Raw genomic sequence first — 23,243 nt, 5'->3', positions numbered from 1 at the left:
TATCTGTCACTTTTGTCGATCTGGAAATAACTTTGGGAGCTCTGAGTCAAAACACAGCCGTGAAGACGTAAAGTAGGCCTAGGTGTGAGCAATATGAAAGGGGACACCGAATTCATTTTTAAGCAGCGAAGACTCGTGATACGCGAATTTGAATCTGGCATCCTAACATGCAATAAATAGCTTTCCTGCCGAACAATTTGACTCATTAAACACTTTTACGCGGGCCATTTGTTTTTAGCCACTGCGGTTTCCTTAAGGCACTTCGACTGCCCTCTTTCGTCTTGCTCAGTGGAGTGCGCGTCGGTAGAGAGATAGAGAAGAATAACGCAATGTATGGTTTGCTATCCTGCGCTGAAGGAGGAGGTAAAGAGAGGGCAAAAAGTGAAGAGAGAGATTGTACGAGAACATCAGGGAGAGCACAAAAGATGCGCGAAGTCAAGAACGCTGTAGTGTTCACAGTCGTTCGCCCGGGCTGTTGTCTGAAGGAAGCGCACGATCTTCTGAGCGTGCAATCGGTGAGGCCAATTTTGCATTTTCTGTGCGTGAAATTGAAAGTAGCTTGAAAAGAATCCCTCTACTCAAGGAATGCCAACATTGCGCTCGGTGAATCTAGGAAGTACATCGCACTTTGAGGAGATATAGTGTGCTGGTTGCTTAAGAAATACACGGATGACGTCTATTAATGACCGTAGCACGGATATGACTTGTCGATCTGCCACTGATCCCTGGTCAGTAGGTACATCAGCAGGTAGTGCACGTCAGAGTAGGAGCACCACTCTGCAGTTCCTTGACAATCTGGGAGTACGGCAGGGCAGGCCGAACAGTTTTGCCAGCTTCTGTTCCCGATGTTTTTCGACTTCGGGTGTATGTGGCATTGGATGGGCAGAAAGTAGTGCGTGTGTATACCACGTCTTTACAGCCGCCGCATTCTGCCTGGAAGACCATCCGTGGCGACGTCGGCGACGCCGCACTAGTTCAGCGGCTTCTCTGTACGTGGAATTTTGCCTGACCTTGAGGATAACGTCGTAATGGCACCCAAGGTTATGACCTCATAATATAACACAATAAAGACAGGTAAGTGAAGTGTTTATTTTATTTCTCTCTAGAAGGTGAGGAAAAAGAGAATCTTCTCTCCACATGCAGAACCGTTAGTTTTCTCGAAAGGAGCGCAGATAGTGCGCAAGGAAGGGTAGCGCATGTTACGCACATTCATGCGAGAGACTGGACTGGCTGAATATAGTAGACGGATATTCATGACACCGAAAGAGAAGCTCAAGAGGAGCGATTGCCGGCCTTCTGCCAGGATAACTTTATCTGTAGCTTCACCACCGCCACGAGAGAGAGAGAGAGAGAGAGAGAGAGAGAGAGAGAGGGAGAGAAAGAGAGAGAGACGTGAACGGTAGTACTCCCAGTACTACTAAGTTAAAGGCGCTCGTACAAACCAGACGTTCTCAGAAAGCACAAAAGTGCCTCCACTGCCTTCTGAGCCGATAACCGGTGGGGACGCCGTTCTAGTATTGTATGTTCACTCAGAGGACGATCATCTAGTTTCCTGAATGCGTTGGACATAGATTGCCTTTGTGCTTCAAACTGGGTACCGCGGCACAATAAGTAGCTATTGTTCTCCTCGAATCCGCCGACATCACATTCAGGACTGTCAGTCTTTCCAATTAGTGCATAATAAGCTTTCGTGAAGGCCACTCCTAACCCCAACCGACAGAGTATAGACGCTTCGCGTCGGTGCAGTCCAGCCGGAGGTACGAGTTGTAACGAAGAGTTTCGTCTGTGCATTGTGGTGCGCTGTACATGTGCGGTATTCCATTCAGCTAAGGAAAGTGTGCGTACTAGATTGTGAATCTGTCTCGTAGCGTCAGTCCTTGAGAGAGTCCTTGAGAGAGTGGTCTTCTTGGTTTAACGTGCGAACTGCCTTATCTGCGTCATCATCATCAGACCACCGTCCCCTGAAATAGAGAAAGACAGGGAGGTTAACGAGATTGCAAAGTTTGGTTTGCTACTCTGCACAGGGTGAGAGAAAAATGGGAGAACAAGAACAGGCGGGCCCAACTCCAGTCCACATCTACGTAAAGCGAATCATTCTTGGTGTGGCTGGCCGATGAAACAAGCGCGTGTGTATATGAGGTGTGGTTTTCGAGATATAAATATTACTAATAAAGAGGAGCACGTTACATGAAAAAGGATTTTGTTTGCAGTGAAAAACCGACGGATGGATATTGTATACACATATTTATGTGCAGTACGTCATATATATATATATATATATATATATATATATATCACTTCTTTGAATCGTTAGTGCTGATCCGTAGTGTCGTGGTGCGAGAAAGGGCGTTCCATGCGCAGCTTGTCGACGCATGCGTCTGTGGCGTAACGGTTTCCATATCCGGCTTGTGCGCTGGAGATGTTGTGTTTGAATCCTGCCATCAGAAGATTTTACTTGCAACACCGTACTTCGCGGAAAATGATGAGTTTGCAAAGTGACAAAGGCGTTAGAAGCCTAAAGGACGAAGCTCAGTCAAATCCATCTACTATAAAAACCAATCTTATGCTGGCTGAATCACCCAGCTAGCAGCTTCCGTAGGCACTAGCGTCACAGTTCCCTTTAACAGATAGTGTATGAAACTCCATACTTGAAACAGTAAACTGCTTCTTCGCTGCACCGTTCCTAGATGGCCCCATCGCGTTGCATGTGTTCGGCGTTAGAGGCCAGGTACATACGAAAAAGTGCCTGGCCCTCGGCAAGAAAGCTTCCCCTTAACACACACACACACATACACACACAGAGAGAGAGAGAGAGAGAGAGAGAGCACATAATAACAGAGCGCTTACAGCAGCGGCTGCGAAAATCAAATTACGCTAGAATGTGCAGTTGTTCGCAAATGCAGCTTTAGAAGGAAGCGCACCGTTTTCCATGGTGATAATCGGTGAGGTTGCTCTTGGACCTCTGTTTCACGAAATGATGGTGGCTTGTGGCGCATTCCTCTGCTCAAACATGTAACAGAAGTCGTAACGGTTAGCGAGATGGGCATACCCTGCACTAATGATAAAGAGAACACTCGGATAATCTGGCGAATTTTGACGCAGACGTAGAACGTATGAAAGGGATAGTTCAGTAGTTTGTGAGCATGTATGCTCACAAATGAAAAAGTAAAAACCAAGACAAAACACAAATGAAGAGGGAAAGCTCTCGTACGCGGCCTTTTTTTGTTTAGTTGAATTCGATCGACGTGAATGTGGCCAATTTCATTTCGATACGATCGCCGAAACGGTCCAAGGATTCCCAGAATTCCTAGAAACTTAATTTCAAACTGCAAGCAAGTGAATGGTCCAATCTGCATGTTTTTGTATTTACCCTTTCTTTTTCCGGTAATGTATTTATCTTTATTCAGACACTTTTTCTTCTTTTTTGAGTATGCCATATTGAGCTTGCATATTTTGGATACTCTTCGTTCATTGAACTATTCTTACTTCGTCCATGCTGTCGATATTTTTCCCAGCTTCTCTGGAAGTTTCATTAAGCTCAGTGGTAATAGCCGTCACAGGTGCTTTTAAGAACGTCGGTGAAATTAAATTTGATCTTTTCCGCAGCCTTCACAGAGATTTAATTTGCATGATTCTAAGGTGCACGGCACTTTGCACATTTATAGGAATGAAGCTAGCAGTGCTAGTTATTTTCAGCTGCTTTTTCTCTGTCTTCTTTCTTCTTTTTATCTTTCTTTTCCTCCCCGTAACTCCCTTCATTTCTTGTAGGGGAACGAATTGGATGCACGTCTGTATTATTATTAAATGTATTTAAGTAGAGATTGGTGCCCATGTGGGGCGCCGGCTACTCCTCTTCTCTTACATAATAGTTATCGTCGGAAAGTTGTCAACAATCACCAAACTTGACTAATAAACACATGAACGAACATTCAAGTACCAAGTCTCAGTACTGCAATATAAATAAATGTTCGCGCAATAGAAGAGTTCACATAGTATAAATACAGAACCGAAATGCTCACACGCAACACATGAGTTCCCACAGCATATATGTTCACAAAACCAAGATGTTCACACAGAAGATGTTGGGCTCTTGTCTTGAACACCGCACTCTAAATGCAACAAATACAAATGCTACGTGAACACGAAGACACAATGAACAGTAAATTAAGGGTGCCTGTTAATAATAACAATGTGAGCAATAACTATTGCATGACTTAACATTTTTGTGATGTTTTTGATTCCTCCAAAAAATGTACTAAGGCGCGTGCAGTGATGGTTTCAAGTTCTTCTGTTGGCCATGGACCTAAAATTTTTCCTAAGGATAGTGGCCGTCTATCCAAGCCATGTAGTTCTTTCGAAAGGTTCATGAGTCGAAAGGTTCGGGGAGCATCACGATTCTCACAATGTAGAAGAAGGGGTTCTATGTCTTCTTCAGCCTTTTTACATCAGCATGTAGCACTGTTAGTTTTTCTTACCCTATACAGGAAGCTGATTGACGCCCTTAGTTAACCTTCCGTACACTATAATAGTTAGGTAGAGATAAATGGATTTTACTTAATTGGAAAGGCTGGAAGCAGTACGCCTCCGGCTGCACTGCTTCACTTATATAAAAAAAATTATTTTCGGTATAATAAACAATCAAACAATAATACTAATCTATCTGCAGGCATGGAAACTCCGCGTTTAACAGTTAAAAAGCACATATCTTAATAATGTCATCTTGCGATGAGCGTGAGTAGTCGTCCTCTTGCCAAATTTTCTCGTCACACCTCACGCGGCGTTTGTTTCATATAAAATACCAACGCTAGGCTAAATGACCGTCATTAATCACTGTGCGCTGAAAATTACGAGGTTCTACCCAAGAACCTCGTGATGCTTTTCAGTTGCCATGGCAACGTACTAGGGCTTGTGCGCGCCATCTTGATGGCACGTACATCCTTCGTCGGCAGAATTGCGCTCCTGGACGCGTACGCGCCGTTTGTAGTGCATGGAGGCGACATTAATTTGAGAGAAAGAGAGAGAGAGAGGGAGATAATTTATTTTAAAAAAATGGGGGGGGGGGGGGAACTACCGGCCATAGTTAGCGAGCTCTAGCTTGCTACTCTGGGAAAAAGGGAAGCGAAAGGGTTATGAAGGATGATGATGAGGACATGAATAAATGGGCGCAAGCGAGAAGGTGCATGAATCAGCACGTCTGTATTACAGTCTTACAGCCAAGTCACTGAACTGGGAACGCACGCACGCACGCACACACACAACACAGCTTACATAGTATGTGGACGTGCTTTGCTAAAGCTCCAGAGAAGATAGAAAGCGCTTTATAGAAAAGGCAGAGTGATTAGCGCGCGTACTTTCGCATTCATGCTACTCTGGAATGGGACGAAGTCGAAGGAAAACCCTAGGAGATGATGAGCAGAAGAAAAAAAAGCGGACGGGGGAGGGGGAAAGCAGGTCTTGGGATTTTATCGACAACAGGTTAAGTGTAAGAGGCGATGAAGGTAGGTAAGCTTGTTAAAGTTTGACGGTAAATGCAAAATAAACAAAATTCGGCAGAAACCATCTCTCGATTACTGTCGTCGGTAATGCGTTAAGCATTGAATCAATAGAGTGACACAGCGTATTGCCACCGTCGAAACGAGCTGTGTAAGAGGCGTGCACTGCAGCGGGATTCCTCTTTCGTGCTTCTCGCACAAGACCCCGCGCCATCTAGAGCCACGCCGCCTTGATGAGACGACGCGTGCGGTGATAATTTAGAGAGCAAACTTATTGATTCAATTATATAAACCAAGAAGCGCAGGGCGTTGCGATATTTTGATAGGCAAGACCAGGGACCCACAATCCGTGTCAATGTCAAAGGGCCTTGGTCGAGTGTTTGCATGCTCATGTTATGTCGATGTCGCTCGTCTCTGTAAGCTGGGCGCTCAAGAAAAATGTGCTCTAGAGATTCCATGGTACCGCAGTTGTAATAACATGGACTTGTACTCTGGCCACTGTGAAAATGAGGACTGTTCGTGTGTGCAACGTTTAGTCGAAGCCCGTGATAAAGGGTCTTCAGACCCCGTGGGTAGACACTGTGATGGCCTTGATTGGAGTGTTGGATCGATGGTGAACAAAAGTTGTAATTGCTTGCAGGTGAAGGCCATCTTCTATGCCGTTTACTGAGTACATAGCGCTTCTCCAAAACTGAAGCCTCACTTTTAGGGAAAAGCTCTTTTATAAACAAATTTTATGTGACCCTGGTGAATGCGGTCTGTCTCCTCCGCGATTATACCCCAATGTCCTGGAAGGCACTGAAATGTTGGGACATATCCACGTTAACATGCCAAGTGGTGTTCAGATGTCGCTGCCATCGCCTCTAGCCGTGCATTCCCTGCGCGGTGTTCGCTTATCAAGCGACTTCGCTTTGCGCCTCTACCGCCTCTGCAGTCGCCTCTGTAGCTCAGCATGTTTTATCGCCACGCTTGTGATATCTTTCAGCTCGCCCTCGCGGAACGATGAGGGTGTACAAAATTGCCTGCCAACCTGTGAACAGTTGTTTGGATGAAGCCAGCGGTCTCTAGCAGATGCCGAATAAGCGGAAAATAGGAGTGGATTCCTGCCGACGTCCAAACAAAGGGGGACGTGGAATACAGTTTGATCTACGTGCGCGAGCAGAGGAGTTTCTTAGACCACGTGATAAAACCGTCATGTTAGCTGGAGAGCAGAGCGCTGTCTGGAAGCATTGAGGCAAACGTACAGAGGCCCGCACTTTAGGCACTTCAGTGTAATACGAACATCAAATATACGTGAACTGCAGGAACTATTGCCTCTCTTTTCTTTGCTCCTCGTCCCTTGTCCAGTTTTATGGTACCGTAGAGGATGTAGGTGTGGTTAACGATCTTGTTCCTACCTTCCTTCTTTTCCAGATTTACTTGCTCCCCACTCCCTTCTTTCTTTTCTTTATTCGCATTATTTCTTTATTTCTTCTCTCCCTCCCATCCTCTTTCGTGGTAAACACGTGGCGACAAGGACCGCGTAAAGCTGATCTGTTTTGTTGTCTAATATGTGCTACATACCCAAATGTCATATTTTCTTATGTTTAGGTTTAACGCGCACGATCGACTGATGTTTATTTTGCAGACTAGCAAGGACAAAGAAAAGTACTTCGTGAAAGCATACGACGATTTATTTATTTATTTATTTATTTATTTATTTATTTATTTATTTATTTATTTATTTCCTTCCTTCCTTTCTCTCTCTCTCTCTCTCTCTCTCTCTCTTTCCTTGTGTCTTTTTTTCTTTCTTTCTGTCTGTGTGGTTAAGGTTTTAAGTTTCGGAGCTTTTGCTGTGGGCTTTGAGGGACGCCTTATGAAGGGCTCCAAATTATTTCTGACCATTTGCGTTTCTCTTTTTCATTACGCCTCCATCGGAACGAGGTCGTGTCTGCGTGTCGAACTCGTGACCCTGCGATCAGCAGCAGAACGCCGCAGTTAGTGCTCCGCCGCAGCTGATGCTCCGCCAACCGTTACACCTATGTATAGTCGAAGCCGCTCCATCTCTGATAAAGGCATCGCAAATGTTAAGACAAATTAGCGCGCAATCACTGCAATCTGCACTTCCTTCCAGGTGAGCTGTTACAGAAAACAGTCGTCAACACGTCTCGAGTAAAAGCATTTTCATTAGCAGCCTATATAGTGCAAGGGTTAGAAACTCCCTGTCACAGGCGCGTGGTTCCGACCAGAGGAAGTTGCGAAGAAGCGATGCGAAACGCGGCCCTATAGAGAGTCACCGGATAGGGGAGCGCGCGACGGTTGAACAGGTTGCCCGCTTCGTCGCGTAACGTGAAGCGTGCCGGCATGCGCGTGCATACGCGCACCTTATGCACGCGTCTCGGGACCGGAGACAACGTTTCCGCTCCGAGGAGCCTCTTGCACCAGTAGCGGAGATGCGCTATTATCCCGTTGCCGGGCGCCGAGTTCGCAAGAACGATGACGCGTTCGATGTGCGCCGCGTGCACTACAGCGTCGGGCCGTTGCCCGATGTGGCTGCGCTAAGCATCTTAACGGGACTCTCTAGAGCGTATCTTCAGCTATTGCGTTTCGGAGAGTCAAGAGCTCTCGTTCTGTTTAGTGTAAACAGCTCTGGGCGCGTGATGGATGGCTTTTGAGTGTCCGCCAATACTTGTGCGTTGCCCTTAAGCTCTGGTTGCCGCGACGTATTGCTGATTAAAGAGAATGCACTTCTGAAAAGTTTCAAGTTTAGCTGATCAATGGCTTCTTTCAAATATAGAAGGCGAGAATAGACGGAAGAAAGAAAGGGGGAAACGCGCGAGAACTTGAACTATATATATATATATAGAGAGAGAGAGAGAGAAAGAGAGAAAGAAGAGAGAGAAAGAAGAGAGAGAAAGACATTCGACAAAAAAACAATCACGCAGCTGCGCATTTCCTGAGGTTGGCAGGATGTTTTGAGAAAAAAAAATGACATACCGATGAAAACACGATAATATATTGCTATTTCTTCCATGGTTCCGAATAAAAGTGGCGTGATTGACTGCCAAACCAAAAAGAAAGCGTACCTCTCAGAATTCTTTTCTCTTGATCATGGCGTTATGTGTACTAAAGGAACAGATTAACAAGCACTGTAGTGGAGATATTGTACGAGATGTTGCATCAAAAGCGTCAGTTGTAGTGACATGAATAGGACGCTGAAATTTTACTCCAATCACTCAATCAACCGACCATCCAGTCAATCGTGATTACATTAAGTTATGAAATGTGTTTTTATAAATGACATTCAACTGGCGCAATAAAACGGCCACCAAGGAAAACATTATCCCATTAACAACTATAAACTGCAGCAGTGACCTGGAAGTTTACGTCGACAATAAGCGAGCAAAAAGAGCAAAACGCGATAGTCAAATATGCTCGGTATGACCTTAAACTAAGGAGACGGCTGCAACTAACAGAAGCACTAATGAAACCAGGGAAAGCACGTATCTACTCCTTTTGAGATGAACGTGTCCGACAAAATTTTGGAAACAGTCCTGATAGCGAAGACACGGTTGCATTTCAAGAGGAAGCCACACAAATCGGGCCGTTAGACCCGGTATCTTTGAGCGCCACCGCAGCAGTGATTTCCTATGCGCGACTTGAACGGCTCCCCTGCAGCGTACATGTACGTGTAGCACATGTACAGCGACGCACAAAGCTACGAAAACGCTGCCGCGTTTCTTGAAAGCCACCAGCCTATAGGACCGCTTTTGGCTAGATAAACGACGAGTGCCTGTGCGTGTTTATACGTGCATACACTACCGCTTTATTCGCTCCTTCTACTCGTGATTTAGTCCCGTTTCACTGCTTCCCCCGCACAGGGTAGACAACCGGCCTCAGTCTGGTGAGTCTCTCTGCCTTTCTCTTATAACTTCTCTCTCTCTTTCTTTCGCACAGTGTGCTCTGAATGGAAAACGTCGGGAAATATACTCGCGCTTTCTTTAGGGTGCGCTTCACTGCGCAGCACAACTGCATGTGCTTCAAGCGGCGCCGTATAACTTATGCATCGCGCGCCGCAAACGAGGCGAACGAAATTATCTCGTATGCGGCGCCCGGTGCATGTCGTGGACTCCTAAATGAACCTGGCGAGTCTAAACCAGCTTCACACCGTGGTGGAGCCCCGCAAGAGCTCTGCAACAGATATAGTGGAGGATCATGGTTCACGCTAATTAAAGCCTCATGACTAAACGTGCGTTAGAGTAGCGGGTGTGCGTTGGCGACGTAAGCATCGTGAGGCAATCAGCGTTCGGGACGAGACTTTAAAAATAGACACAAACACCGGAGCAACTATACATGTGCTCACGTGTCTCCACATGTCTCCACTCAGCGCTGTTTTCTTTTCTCGACGTCGACGCCACGTCGACCAGATCCTTTTCTTGCCGTTCTGCCCGAGTAAATTGATATTCCAAAATCAGTTTGAGGAAGGCGCTTCTTATACGGTCATCCGTCATGATGACGTAATTCACACTTTCTACGTTACCACAATGTTACTGGGGGCTCTTTCACAGCTCTGTGAAGTTAGTTCTCAATAGAGATTAAGGCCGCCTTGGCAATTAGGCCATATTTATGAAGGGACGCTAAAGAGAACAATTATTTGAGCTGTATTGGTAAATTATTCAACTACAATACCGAGAAAGCCACTCTTACCACGAGGAGAAACTTGACAATCTAGAAAAGGCGCGATAATGAGGAACGGGTGGCGGCGCCACCTTAAATTTCTCGTACTAGCTCGCCGGGACGTCCCAGATTTTGACTCTACTGCTCAGGACTAATTAATTTGGTATCGGCAAAGATGGACTGCATTATACGTTAAAGGAGCCAAGGGCTGAGCTTGGCAAGCTTTGAGAACATCTGCTGCATCAGAAAAACTGAAATGAAAAAAACTAATTTCAATATAATGACGTCAGGCCGACGTACCGGCGCTGAAACTTGGGCACGAGATTCAAGACATTAAAGTTCCTTTGTTATTTCCTATGCTAGTGTCAACCGGTTACTAGAATATAACGAAAAGAAAAAGGTGTTCAGAATGAATACTTTACTAGTCTAAGTTCGTTATGTGTTTTCATTTAGTGCCCCTTTTAGATAAATGCCGAAATAGTGCGAAAGAAAAGCAGAAATAGCGATGACGTCAGTACTCAGGCCTAGAAGAGTGACTCATATACAGCAGAGTGGCTTGTTCACTACTGAACGTTTTCTTGCTTGTTTGATGGATTCATAAAGGTGTTGTACACAAGTAAGTACCGCAGCTAGCTTGAACTGAACTTGAAGCCTCTTCCACAACCACGTTATTCTGAAAGAAAATATAGCCAAGAAAAAGAAAAGAAAGTAGGTATGGCATATAGCTACATCACAGATGAACCGAAGGACTGCCTGTTTACTGAGTCCGCTTCACCGCAATGAGCTACTTCACCGTTGCTGCAAATGTCGCAACGGTCTGCAGAGATCCTGTGTTACCCAAGCAAGAACGCATTACAGCCTGCGTAATCCGCGTTCACAGGCGGCGAGTCATTCTGGATTTCCCGCTCTTTATTTTTGCGCCGTTTAAACACAAGCCCTGTACTGCACTACTGAAGCGGGCGTCCGTAAACCGTCTTCGATTTTGTCATTCGGGGCTAAAGAAAGTACACGCAGTATCAAGGATACCGAAATGTTTGCCTGGCCTATTATTTATACTGTAGTCTGAATACACTAATATACACTAAGAGGTCCTAGATGTCGCCATGGCGAATCATTGACAACCTAATAGATTAAGCGATTGTCTTCTTTTATTCTCGCCACGTGGCGCTGCTAACACTAGCGCCCGAAATAGGCGGCCTGAACGTTGTGGCTAGATGTTTCGTCGTGACAATTTGGGCTTATTGGTACGGCTGATACTATGAAGACGTTCGTCGTAGCACAGCAACATGGCGTAGAACAAAGAACAGTCGAGACAGTGCGCTAACAGTAATGTGTTTCGTCGGCACGCAACTGCCTTCATGGACGTATACATAGAGGCGCGACACCGGAGACAAGGGAGAGCAGAAAGCCTCAGCAAACATGATAGCGAATTAGTACATTGAACCATGTCATTGTTAAAACCATATAGAAGACAGTTTCCGCTGCTTCATGAAAAAAAGAACACAAAGCTGGAAAACAAACGGCTAAAGAATAGAGGTGAGCACGACGAACGTCCGGTCTGGTGCCCACACGGCGGAAAGAGCTAATGAGATGGAAAAAATGATATAGTTGTTGGCTCAGCTTGTCATCGCAATGCGACGCACGGGCTACAAAAATGCCGTATATAGAGGAGGGATCCGAAATAATCTTGACGGCCTGATGTTCTTTGAACTGGGCACGAATCCAAGTACACGAAAGCTTCTTTATTATTGTGGCGAATTTGGCGTGTTGGGGTACATATTTGAAAAGGCAGCAGCGCTAAAAAGAAAGACACGGACGGAGACAGGACTACAAGGACGAGCGCTGAACTTCCAACAACATCATTGTGAACAGCACAAAAATATACGTACTGCCCGAGCCAGGCGTTATCATATATGCCGGCTCTTTGTCTGCAAAGATGGTGGACGGCCTGCTTATACATCCTTCCCCAAGTCTATAGATCCGTTCAGATTCTGCGATTTCTCGTGTCAGACGCGTTTTACTCCTTTTGATAACGGAAGTGTTTTCAAGGTTGGGCTAACAGTCCTCGCAAGTCAGACAATGACTTGCCAGCAAACCTTCGAAACCTTTTCCTTCTCACGCAATTTTTTAAATGTTGTTTGCGTGCTCCCTTAACCTATCGTTAACATATCTCCCAGTTTGGCCAAAGTACACTTTTCCGTTCCTTAAAGGAATTTCATACACCACACCTTCTGCGCATTCAACAAAAGACCGCCTGTGCTTTGTGCTGCAGTAACGCTGCTGGGTTGCCGCCGGGTCGGTCAACCTGCAAAGCTTTGGCAGCTTGCGGGGGGGCAGAGAACACGACTTTCACGTCGTAACGCTGGGCCACCTTTTTCAGATTGTGCGATAGCGTGTGAATGCACGGCATCACAGCTACCTTCTGCCTACGCTGTGCGCGAGCTTCGCACGTCTGCGGCTTTGTGCGCATCTTTTTGAGAAGTCCCTCTGCGATCGAAATGATGAGATGTTTAGGATATCCGGTGCTCAGCACTCTTTTGGCTTGATGACTGAACGCATCTGAGATACAGAGCGGGCAAGATTTGCCAAGAGCGTTCTTTAGGCACAACGTGGCAATAGCTCCTTTAACGAGTTTAGTATGGGCGGATATGAAAGGCAGAAGTGGTTTGTTGGCGCGTAGTTCATAGCTCCAACAGACACCAACATATTTAAACCGGAACCGTATATCTAAAAATCTGATTTGGCCATTAATGAGTTCGCGCGTTAGGTCAAGCGGGCTCATCGCATCTTTGAACATATCCAACACGTTTACGCTTTCACATTCATTGACCAGCTCTACACAATTTCAAACAACCAAAAAATAATCGACAAAGCGACCTTCAGAACATTCTTGTCTGTGAACAAGGCATGCATGAGACGATCGAAATAGCAAGTACTAAGTCACTGAGGACTGGCGCGATGCAGGACCCAATGCCTACACCCTGCTTTTGCAAGTGTGGTGTCTCTTCAAACTGAATGTACGTTGTCCGTAAATAAAACGTTAACAGTTTTTAAAAACCGCCAAGTCGGACCCCAGTTGCATCTTGAAAGTCAATGGAACCATATTTGTCGATCGAATTCTCAACGCATTCAAGAATGAGGCTATGGGGTAAAGAATAAAAGAGATGTTTAATCTTTTTATATTTGTTTCGGTCCACCACTATGCAACCACGGAATCAAGCCCACAACCTGAGGCTCAGCAGCAGAATACCATTACCAATACCAGCAGAACAACATGCAACTGTACCACCTCAGGCACATGATCACTGTAGCATCCCAGCTGTAACGTAGGTGTAAGACATTGCAGAACGTCCCCAATTGCAGGCAGAAGCGCAGCGTATAAAATACTGCACATCAGTTCAGTAAGAACATGCCGTTGTCACCCAGTCGCAGCGACGGGGTCACTAGCCGCGCTTTCGAGTACCCTAGCAAGAGAAAGTTATACTGGGCCTTTGACGCGACTGAGAATCCAGCTTTCGGTCCATCCGGGCCTTACTTGTCTAGCATTTTAGGAGCCGAATCCATAGTTTATCGCGCGCAAGTGTTCCTTGCCCTGGCCGGCCGTCTTCGCTAATGACATATCCAGCCTATATAAGGATTGGCTTAAAATTTCACTTATGAACAATTATAGCGTAAGAGCGTTTTGCGAAAGCGACTCTATAGGCTGGGAGCAGGCTTGCCCGCTATGCGTTATGGCTCTTCCTTCTGTCGTCATCGTCACCCATCCAGTCCCTTCGTCATTCCCTCTTTCTTTAGCTGGCTAGACGAATATAACTATGACCAACCTGCTTCCTACTTTTTTCTTTCATTCTGTTAAACTTTAAAGCTTTCACTATCTCTGTATGTGAATTGATCACTTATGCGAGTCGATGGCACAGAGAGCCACGAAAGCGTTATTGCAGCACCTCAAGTTGACAGGTCTTGGCGACCGTGTGCACAGTCGGTGCGAATCTTCAAATGTGCGCGAAACTGTGCTCTATCTCCTCTCTCTCTGCTTTCATCCCCCTACCCTTACCCCCAGTGCAAGTTAGCAGACCGGGCACGCGTCTGGTTAACCTGCCTGTCTTTCGTCTCTTCTCTCTCTCTCTCTCTCTCTCTCTCTCTCTCTCTATGGAAGGCACTTATGGAAGCGCTCTTCTCATTCTGTCTTTACCGTCGTCCATTACTTATTATCTTTTCTTTTTTTCGCGCTGTTACGTGAGTTGCACAGAACCAACTAGCCCAGCTAGCAACCATCCCGCAAGGCCGCCTCGCAAAACCGTGGCCCCGTCCGGCCAGCTCGCGTGCCTACAGCGAGGCCAACAACAGCAGAACAGGCGTTCGGACACTGTGTGAGTGAGAAGTAGAGCGAGAAGGGGAGGGGGCAAGGGGGGCTAGAACCACGTGACGCGAAGACAAAAGAACGAAGCCGGCTCTATATTTAGAAACGAGCGCGGCCTCGGGAAAAAAAAAAAAAAGAAGAGGAGGGGTAACGGGTTATCAAAACGTATTAAGCTCTCGCGACGGCGACTGCCATAACATAATATATTAATCGTCCTCCCGGCGGACCTCTGCCGTTCTTTTTTTTTTCTGCTTCTTCGCTCTCCATTACTTACGGTGGTTCGGCTCCCGCCAGGTATTCTAGCTCGGTCCCGCGGCTCGAACCCGTTTGCCGGATACTTCTTAGCGCGCCCATGGCTGTCGCGGGCGTTCTGGCTACGCCTCGTTAATACTTTAGTGGCGACAGTAATGTGGAACGATGCCTCGCGGGGCTGCAGCGATGGAACTTAGCGTGGGCTCGCCTTTATCGAAAGTAGTCACGGGCAGTTTACTTTTAATATGTCCTGTCAGTGTATATGGATCTCAGCTTTCCATTATTGTGCGGTATGAGAAGGCGGCAAGTGCACAAAAAATAAATAAATAAACAAGGCTTGTGGAAGCGATTCGGGTTGTTCGCGGTTTGTGATTTCTAAGGAATAATTAAACGGTTCGTTTTAATGCGCGGCGGAGGAAACTGCAGAGTGTTCGTACGAGATTCATTCCTTCGGGTGGGGGAGCATTTAAAGGGAATATAATCGGTCCCGTAAGTTAGTGGAGTGGGTGTTTGTTTCATTAATTACCAAAGCAGCTCGGACAAGCCACAGAAACTCTTTAGCGTCCCATCGATGCATGCAGGACGATAAAGACCACGAATTAGCACAATGATAATTTATGACACTTCCTCTTAGTTTTTTAATCAAGAGAACACCAGTCTCCCAGTGGATTTCCAACGACGAACAGAATCTATTTTTATTTATAAAGTGCACTTGTGCTTTGGTAAGCCTGTTCCAGTGGTTTACTGGTCGGACAAAAGAGGAGTTTACATACATGGGCGCTATAATGTAAAGCTATTCCAAAGTTTTCTATTCCAATTTTCACTCAGCTCTCCACGGTTGGTCAAAATATTTTCCAGACCCCCCCCCCTCTTCCACCCCCACCTGCGCCTGTCTGTCAGGCGACGCCACGAGAACTGCGAAAACGCCACATCTAATATGGTGTACGAACATTGATTATGCATGATTAGACCGAACGAAAGAAAAATAATTATGATTCGATGCCTTTTTTGCCATTAGCGAAAAAGGCGTTGCTTGAGCGACTGCTATTGGTCAAACGTTTTCCGACTGCGCCCACTTCGCCTATCTGTCACGCGACTTCGCAAAACCGCGATAACTCACCGCGTCAAAGTGATCTGTAAGCGTTAAAGATGCATTAATATGCGAAACAAAGCTGATTTTTTTCCTCTGAATAGCTGGAGACTGCCCCTTTCCGAAGGGAATAGAAGATGGCTGTCCACCGACCGCTGCGGCACTGGCTAGTCGAAGCTGCCGGGGAGCTTGGATTTATTTGTGCATAGTAAAATATTTTGCGCGGTAGTATAACTTTATCGAGACCTTTCCGCATGTGTACGACATCGCTCTGCCTACTCTTCGTTGCTGATTATCCGTGTCATTGGCATTTTTAATCTTCCATTGCACGCCGCCACGATTTTCGACGAGCCTGTGCAACCTAAATAAAGGGAAGTGGACCAATCGCAGACGCCGGCACCACCCTCCTCATCCGGTACTCTACTTTCACTGTGCTGGCTCGGCCCCATCGAAACTCTCTTCACTTGTGCGTGCTCTTCGCCTCTTCTCAGCCAATTAGATAAGAAAAACTGTTCAATGTAGGCAACGCTATTCGCACTGAAAGCGAAAGAAAGTGACATTCTCTAAACGAGAAGTGCGTTTGATTGGGCTTTTCAAACAACGCTACGGGTTGCCGCCCGATGCATCCGTCGGTGGTTACTTAATTTGACGTCAGGAGATTCGAATAAAAACAGATTGCAATGAAAACAGATTCGAATAGCTTTATGTTATAGGGCTCCCTTTTCGTATGGGTTTAGTACTCTAGGATATTGCAGCCCGTCTCTATAGTGTCCGCGGTTTGTCTGTGCTCGTCTCTCTTTCTCTCTCTCGCTCCCCTTCCACTCTCTTTCTCTTTTTATCTCCCTACTCCTTCCCCCCGTGCAGGGTAGCCAACTGGAACTATTTCTGGTTAACCTCCCTGCCCTTCTATACATTCTCTCTCTCTCTCTCTCTCTCTCTTTAGCGCGAAAGACGGGTTTTTGAGGTGAATCGTTGTTTCAAGGCAGCTCATCAGGCGCCTATGCTTTGTTTAATACATAAATTTAAGCGTACTTCACGCAGACGAACTGCTCATAAAATAGAAGGTCGATAAAGGTGAAGAACGTTCTACCCACGTTTAGTGCAGACTACTCCTTTGGTTATAGGCTTTAAGTCGATTAGTAGGATTTAACGTATCAAGTCTTGACTCGGCCTATGAGAGGTGCCATAGTGGAGGATTCCGGATTAATTTTGACCTGTTGCATTGACGTGCACCGCAATAACGCTGCACGAGCTTTCTTGCATTTTGCCCCTGCAGAATGTGGTCGTTGAGGCCGGGAATCGAAACCGCAACCTTATGCTCAGCAGCAGAACGCTATAGTGCCATAATGCCGTAGGAAAGAAGATAATGCAAATGTCTGGTGTACAATGCGGTTCACTGTTAAAACGAGCATCCGAGCACGATACACGTGCAAAGTTTTGTTTCCCTGCAAAGTCTGAAAGCTTTCAGCTTTGCAGCAGATGACTTCCAGTAGGGGGTGCAAGCTTCTACAACTCTGCAGCACCTAAACACTACTTTTGCCGATACGGGTAGCTCAAGAGCCCAGCAAGTGTGAGCCGCGCAATCGAGCGTCCTCTTCTACAACGAACCGTACTGTATACGATAAACAAGAACTTCCGCCTTGTAACTTACTTCCGTGTTTACAAGGTGGGGCATATGCTTATTCTTTGTCACCTATGAACGCAGACTAATCACCCGTTCGTACCCGTCGCGCGACGCGTGCCGGAGAAGACCACTGAACTGACTTACGCTTAACGACAACTTCTCTACCACCACTACCGTGAAGCCAAACGTAGGAAGAAAACCAGACGAGGCGTAGCCACGCATTTTTTGTCCGGTTGTCCTTTCGTAACCGTCGCATCGGATGATTCCGTGCTGCTGCGTCACGCGATCGTATACCTATGCGCAGTGCGACGCGTGTTGCGAATGCTTCATACGGCGACTCCGGTTAGCGTTTTCTTTTTTTCTTTTCTGCCTTCGGAAACAGCAGCGTGTCGATTTGTTAAACAGCCGACCTTGGCTTCTTTCCTTTCTGCACGCTGAGAGCGCCGACGTTTTTCCGGGCATCTCGTTACCTCACGCTGCGCTGCTGCAGTTCGTAATCGTCCTCGAGCAAGCAGACCTGAATTCTCGACCGGATACCAGTGCCTGTCGCTTGCGCCACACTTTTCAGGCGGAGACCCTGTACAGCTGCCATCGGCGCCTTCCTAGCTGCACGGTGTTGCAAGGCTTCATCACTCATTGTTGCTTCTCGGCTCCCATTTCATACAAATGCACTCATTATGTGCCGTAGTAGCGCTTGAGGATGCGATAGAAATGATAGTAACGGCTCGAGTTTGCCCGCCGATGATGAGGAAAATGCTGTTTATGGCTGTAACGTGGTGGTTATTCCGAGTAGAAAGTGAACATCTGATTGCGTAGTTGCGCAGTTCTGAGCCTCCCACTGCAGCGGCATTGCTGTACGTCGCGACGTTAAAACGACGGACGTCGTGATGTTAAAACAGTGCACTACGAAAAACGAACTGCTAAACGATTGAAACACTTCACTGCAGCACGGACTCCGATGAGACAATGAGTCCGTGGATAGTTAATCAGGTATATGTAATGCAGTGATATGAGCGGCCGATCCATAGTGATAACGTAAAGGTGAAGTGCCGCGCGGATCGCTGACGAAGCTCCGCAAAGGAAAATATCGGAACAGAATTGTCACGCTATCCCGCCGCAACAACTGAGGCGTTTTCTCTTTATTTTCTGCGTTGTAGCCGTCACCCATTTCATGGTATGCGACGAGTGACAACCAGGGGGTGACGTCGCTTGTTAAGCCACGGGTGACGCCACACTGCCCCAGCTACCACGTCGACACTTCAGAGTGTGCGCCAGTTTCCCCAGTGGCGTGGTGTATACCGACGAACGTCGACGGTTCACACGCACGTCGTTTTTCTATTGCAGAGCAGCAGCGCCGGAAAGGTGTCCGTGCGCTGTGCAACTTGTGTTCCCTCTCGACGGTCTGGGTGGATATCAGCTTCTAGCCACCCAGCTGGCCTCTATTCAAACTTTCTTTCTCCGAGTCTATGGATCTTATTATAGGATGGTCAAGCGTAGTGCATTTTCGTCACCAGTGACGTAGATGATGAAACCGACGTTGCCCCCTTCTGGTATCCGTTACCGTGGACGCAACATTGTTAACGTCGATCGCCTGCCACGATCCGCTCGATGTCTCAACGGCTTGAGCAGCCAGGATTGCCCCTAATTCTCCCTGGGGCAACTGAGAGGAAGAAGACGGAGGAGTTTCTATAACAGTAGCACCGCCGGCGCTCCAAGGAAAGAGTGCGCCGAAGCGGTGGATACAGCGCGTCGTCCTAAGCCACCAGTCCATAGCTAAGTGGTTGGTGCTAACAAAATACATAACACCTTCGGCAGGTTTGAATTGTGTTCTTCGCCATTGTCGCGTACACGCAGCGCCGCAATTTAAGTATATGCTGTGTGGAAATGTCACACCGTGACCTTTACACGCACGGCATCTCCTTTTTTTTGGCAGCGGGCCAAAGAGCTTCCCAAGAGCGCAAGGACGTTTTCGCGACCCTCTCTGTGCGGAGTAGCAGGCTAGAGACGCACTCTAGCTTGGCCGACCTCTCCTCCTTGCTCTTCGTTAAAATCTACTCGTCCTGAAGCGCTAAGTATATTTGGAAAAGACAAGGGCCCTATAACGTAAAAATATTCCAATATGTTTTATTCCAATCTCCTGACGTCAAATTTGCGTAACCGCCGACGCAAGCATCGGGCGGTGACCCGCAGTGTTGTCTGAAGAGGCCAATCAAACGCTCTCCTCGTTTATCGGAGGTCACTTTTGTTTGCTTTAAAAACGAATAACATTGCCTACACTGAACGGCTTGTCTTATCTGATTGGCTGACAAGAGGCAAGGAGCACGCTAAAGTGGAGAGGGATTCGATGGGACCGAGCCAGTGCGCTAAATATCCGCTTTCCCTCACTTAGCTTCAGATGGCTGGTCGAAAATCGCGGCGGCATGAAACGAAAGGTTAAGAATGCCGCTAAAACGGATTCTCAGCAAAGAAGAGCTGGCAGAGCGAGGTCGTAAACGAGCCGAAAGTGCTCGATAACGTTACACGGCCACGCAAAAAGCTTTATTGTACGCAAATCAAGCCATGCTCTCCGGCTAGTGCGAGTAGCCACTACCCGAGCGATCGGTGGCAGCCATCTTTTATTCCTTTCGGTACGGAGCAGCCTGCGGTTATTCAGAAAGAAATTCAGTTTTGTTCAGCATATTATAGCACCTTTAATGCGCGCACGTCAGTTTGACGCGGCGAGTTATCGTGGATTTGTGACGTCGCGTGACAGGCAGGTGAAGAGGGTCCAGCCTCAAACCTTTTGACCAATAGCAGAGGGTTAATGGCGAATAGGCGTCAAAGTAGAAATAACTATTTTTATTTTGTTCGGTCAATCATGCATAATCAGTGTGGACGCGTCATATTAGATCGGGAAGCGCAGTTTGCGTGGCGTCGCGTGACATACAGGCGAAGTTGGGGTGATTCAAAAAAGCTTTTGATCAATCGCGGCGGGCTGATTGCAGAAGTGGAATGAAAAGTTTGGAATAGCTTTACGTTACAGCGCCCAATGTGTGCTAGTTGCTCTCGAACGTGGATACGGCACTGTTGATCTATGTATACGTGTCGCTTGAACTACTAGAATATTTGAATGCGATCGCATCCATGCACTGAACAGCGTCAGAGAAGAAATTAGCTCTTCGAAATACTCTCAAGTAATCGATGACAATATTCAGAGCGTTTATTAATGGCACGTGATACATTATATATGGATACCGGCATGCATTGTTACACATACATATCAAAAGGCACTGTTCCTATATGTACCTATATTAAGTGCAGTGATTCACTTGTGGTGATCAGGTGTGATTGCAGCAGAGAAATCTGTTCGGAGATTTTAAAGCTCATTCTCAGTTTACTGTGCTATCTTCGCAGGAAAGCAGAAACAAAATGCGAAAAAGGCGAATCCCACGCGTTGTGGAAGTCGGTTTGAGAGAAACCTTCACTGGCCTTCGTGAGGCACGCTTTCTTGTTTAGTGACAATTTGCAAGATTACGCGAGCAGGTTGGGCACATTGTTTGCGCGTCCTTTCTTCCATAATGTAGATGCTCGATAGTTGCAGTACCGCAAGTGGCCTAGCTGTGTATAATATTTCGTCCATACCACTGATCTTTTTACATTTACCGTAACTCTTACAGAAGTGAGAGAGCGCAAGATCCATGCTCACTTTGTAAAATAGCCAGGATCCAGAGCAAGAATCGAACGACTGTTTATGTTCCATGTGGACTCGCTCAGGCGTGCCGTGCCCCGCGAGAGCGCGTTCGTTGTTTAACACGACCTATAATTTTGAGAAGTGGTCAAAGGTTTTTGGCCGTAAGGGTCGAAGTCGCGAAAGAAGGCAGGGTCTCGATAATTTTATGCCTGAGCCGAGTGATGGCGGCGTGTTCCCGCAAAATGTGATGGGTGACTGAAAGGCTATCGACTAGTCAAGGGATGCAGAGCGTCTTGTGCTGAACACGCATTTCTAGGGCCAGCTTTGTGCAGTATGTTTTCTCACGAATGGCGACGATTCCCCATAAAATTGAAAGCGAAAGCTTTAAAATGATTGCGAGGCGACTACGCTCAAGCAAGAGTACGGACACAAGAAAGAGATACACAACGCAAAACTTTCAAAAACGCTTAATTTTTTGGAAACGAACCGTACTCATTTCTTCCGCCAAACGTTATACCAGTAAAACACCACAGTAACTCAGCAGCCATCGCTTTCTCCAGACATGACCTGTGACTACTGTGCTCTGTTGTGCAGTACGAACGGAGTACCTCCAACATGCACTGGCCTAACCCCAACTATACATAGCAAAGATCGCCTTTTCACGCATTTAAAGATAGCCAAATGGGAACAACAAATTGAGCTGTATTAGGAAATTGCTCTTCAACAATATCGAAAAGGGACTCTTATGCCGTCAGAGAACTGATAAGCCAGAAAAGACACTAATGACGGAAAAAAAGAAAAGGCAATAAGCTGCTGCACACACGCATAACTGCATTCATAACGCGATATTTCGTTGAAAAAAATTCGGCATTTTCGCCCGAAGGGCGAAGCATTGACGGCGATAACAAGGTATAGCGTTGCGTCGAACTCCTTGGACTGTGTTTCAACCATGCATACGCGGGAGCGATGTGTTGGCGCGATGCAGCAGCCAAAGCAACCCACGTTGGCGCGGAGGAACAGCGCCCCGACAGCCACCAGGCATCTCGCAACGCTGGCGTCAGGACGGGCTCGGCCAGCTAGTGCACGGCGTTGCAGGCGTCGCATCGCGATGCTGCGGGAGATGAGGCCGAGGGAGAACCGTCAGCATAAATCTGCGGCCAGCAAAATAATAGATAACGTTAGCTTGGCCTTCACTGCTCGCACCAGAGCATACACACAGCAGCTCAGCAGGAACGCCGAAAACGCTAATGTGCGCACGACGCTCATGGCAGCAGCGGAAGTTGGACTGCTGCTCTTGCTCCACCACCGAGGTGGTTGAGCGTAGCCGTTGACGGTGCACGTCAACTTCGCTTCGTTGTTTGTGCAGCCGAACGCACTGTGCGTCTCTGGTGCTCTATAGCTCGCAGCACGCGAGCCGCGCATCCTACGTCAGCGAGACAGCACAACATCGCCGACGCCGACGGCGCGCATGCGCCTCGAGCGTCTGTATAGATAATACAAGTATACTAAACAGAAAAAGCTGGTTACATAAATTCTTGTAGCGTTATTTTATGCTGGTTTCGTGGACTAAATGCTACCACTGTATGTAAGGTTCCTCACTGTAGGTCAAATAACACGCAGGAATTGTACAATGCCAGCAATATTTATATTATAAAACTCCGTTGTATTTATGGCTATATGTAAGCACTTGTCATTTCACTCACGTCTTTGTTAAGTAATTTGTGTTATAAGCGCAGCATGGTACTTCGCTTAGCGCGTACAACTCCTTACTACAATTTAAGGAAAAAAATGCAGAACAATATAATATTTACTGCGTAAAATTAGAATTTCGAGGAAGCGAGTGGAACGCTGGCGCTTGAACGCGCGCCGAAGCGGATGCGCGTGCTGTGGATACTACAAACTTCGTGGTCGATAAGCCAACAGGCGCCGACTGGAGGCAGTTGCCAAAACTATATGAAGTCATCCGCGGCCTTCGAGATTACGTTCATCGTTTTGCAACAGTGGTCGCAGGGAAGGTTTAGGTTTTCGAGGCTAGAAGCTTCTAGCCACAGATCACTAGTGATCTGTGGCCTCCGTGATTTACGGGCTTATAGCCCGGA

At 46.9% G+C, this 23,243-nt stretch overlaps 1 protein-coding gene and 1 long non-coding RNA gene across 2 annotated transcripts in view; one reads left to right on the top strand and one right to left on the bottom strand.

The window, feature by feature from the left end:
* The window catches only part of LOC126536907 (solute carrier family 35 member F3-like), a 203,970-nt gene that overhangs the window by 81,244 nt on the left and 99,483 nt on the right, over positions 1-23,243 (top strand). The window lies entirely within an intron of this gene.
* On the bottom strand, positions 1,076-22,676 carry LOC129386166 (uncharacterized). Its single transcript, XR_008613625.2, has 2 exons — positions 22,147-22,676; positions 1,076-1,961 (listed from the first exon to the last, which is right to left on the bottom strand). It is a non-coding gene; the product is annotated as an uncharacterized lncRNA (long non-coding RNA).

The sequence above is a fragment of the Dermacentor andersoni genome, chromosome 4, assembly GCF_023375885.2.
Source record: "Dermacentor andersoni chromosome 4, qqDerAnde1_hic_scaffold, whole genome shotgun sequence".
In the NCBI taxonomy this organism is placed as follows: Eukaryota; Metazoa; Arthropoda; class Arachnida; order Ixodida; family Ixodidae; genus Dermacentor; species Dermacentor andersoni.
The sequence above is the reverse complement of the archived record's forward strand: the minus strand, read 5'-3'. Positions and strand labels throughout refer to the sequence as shown.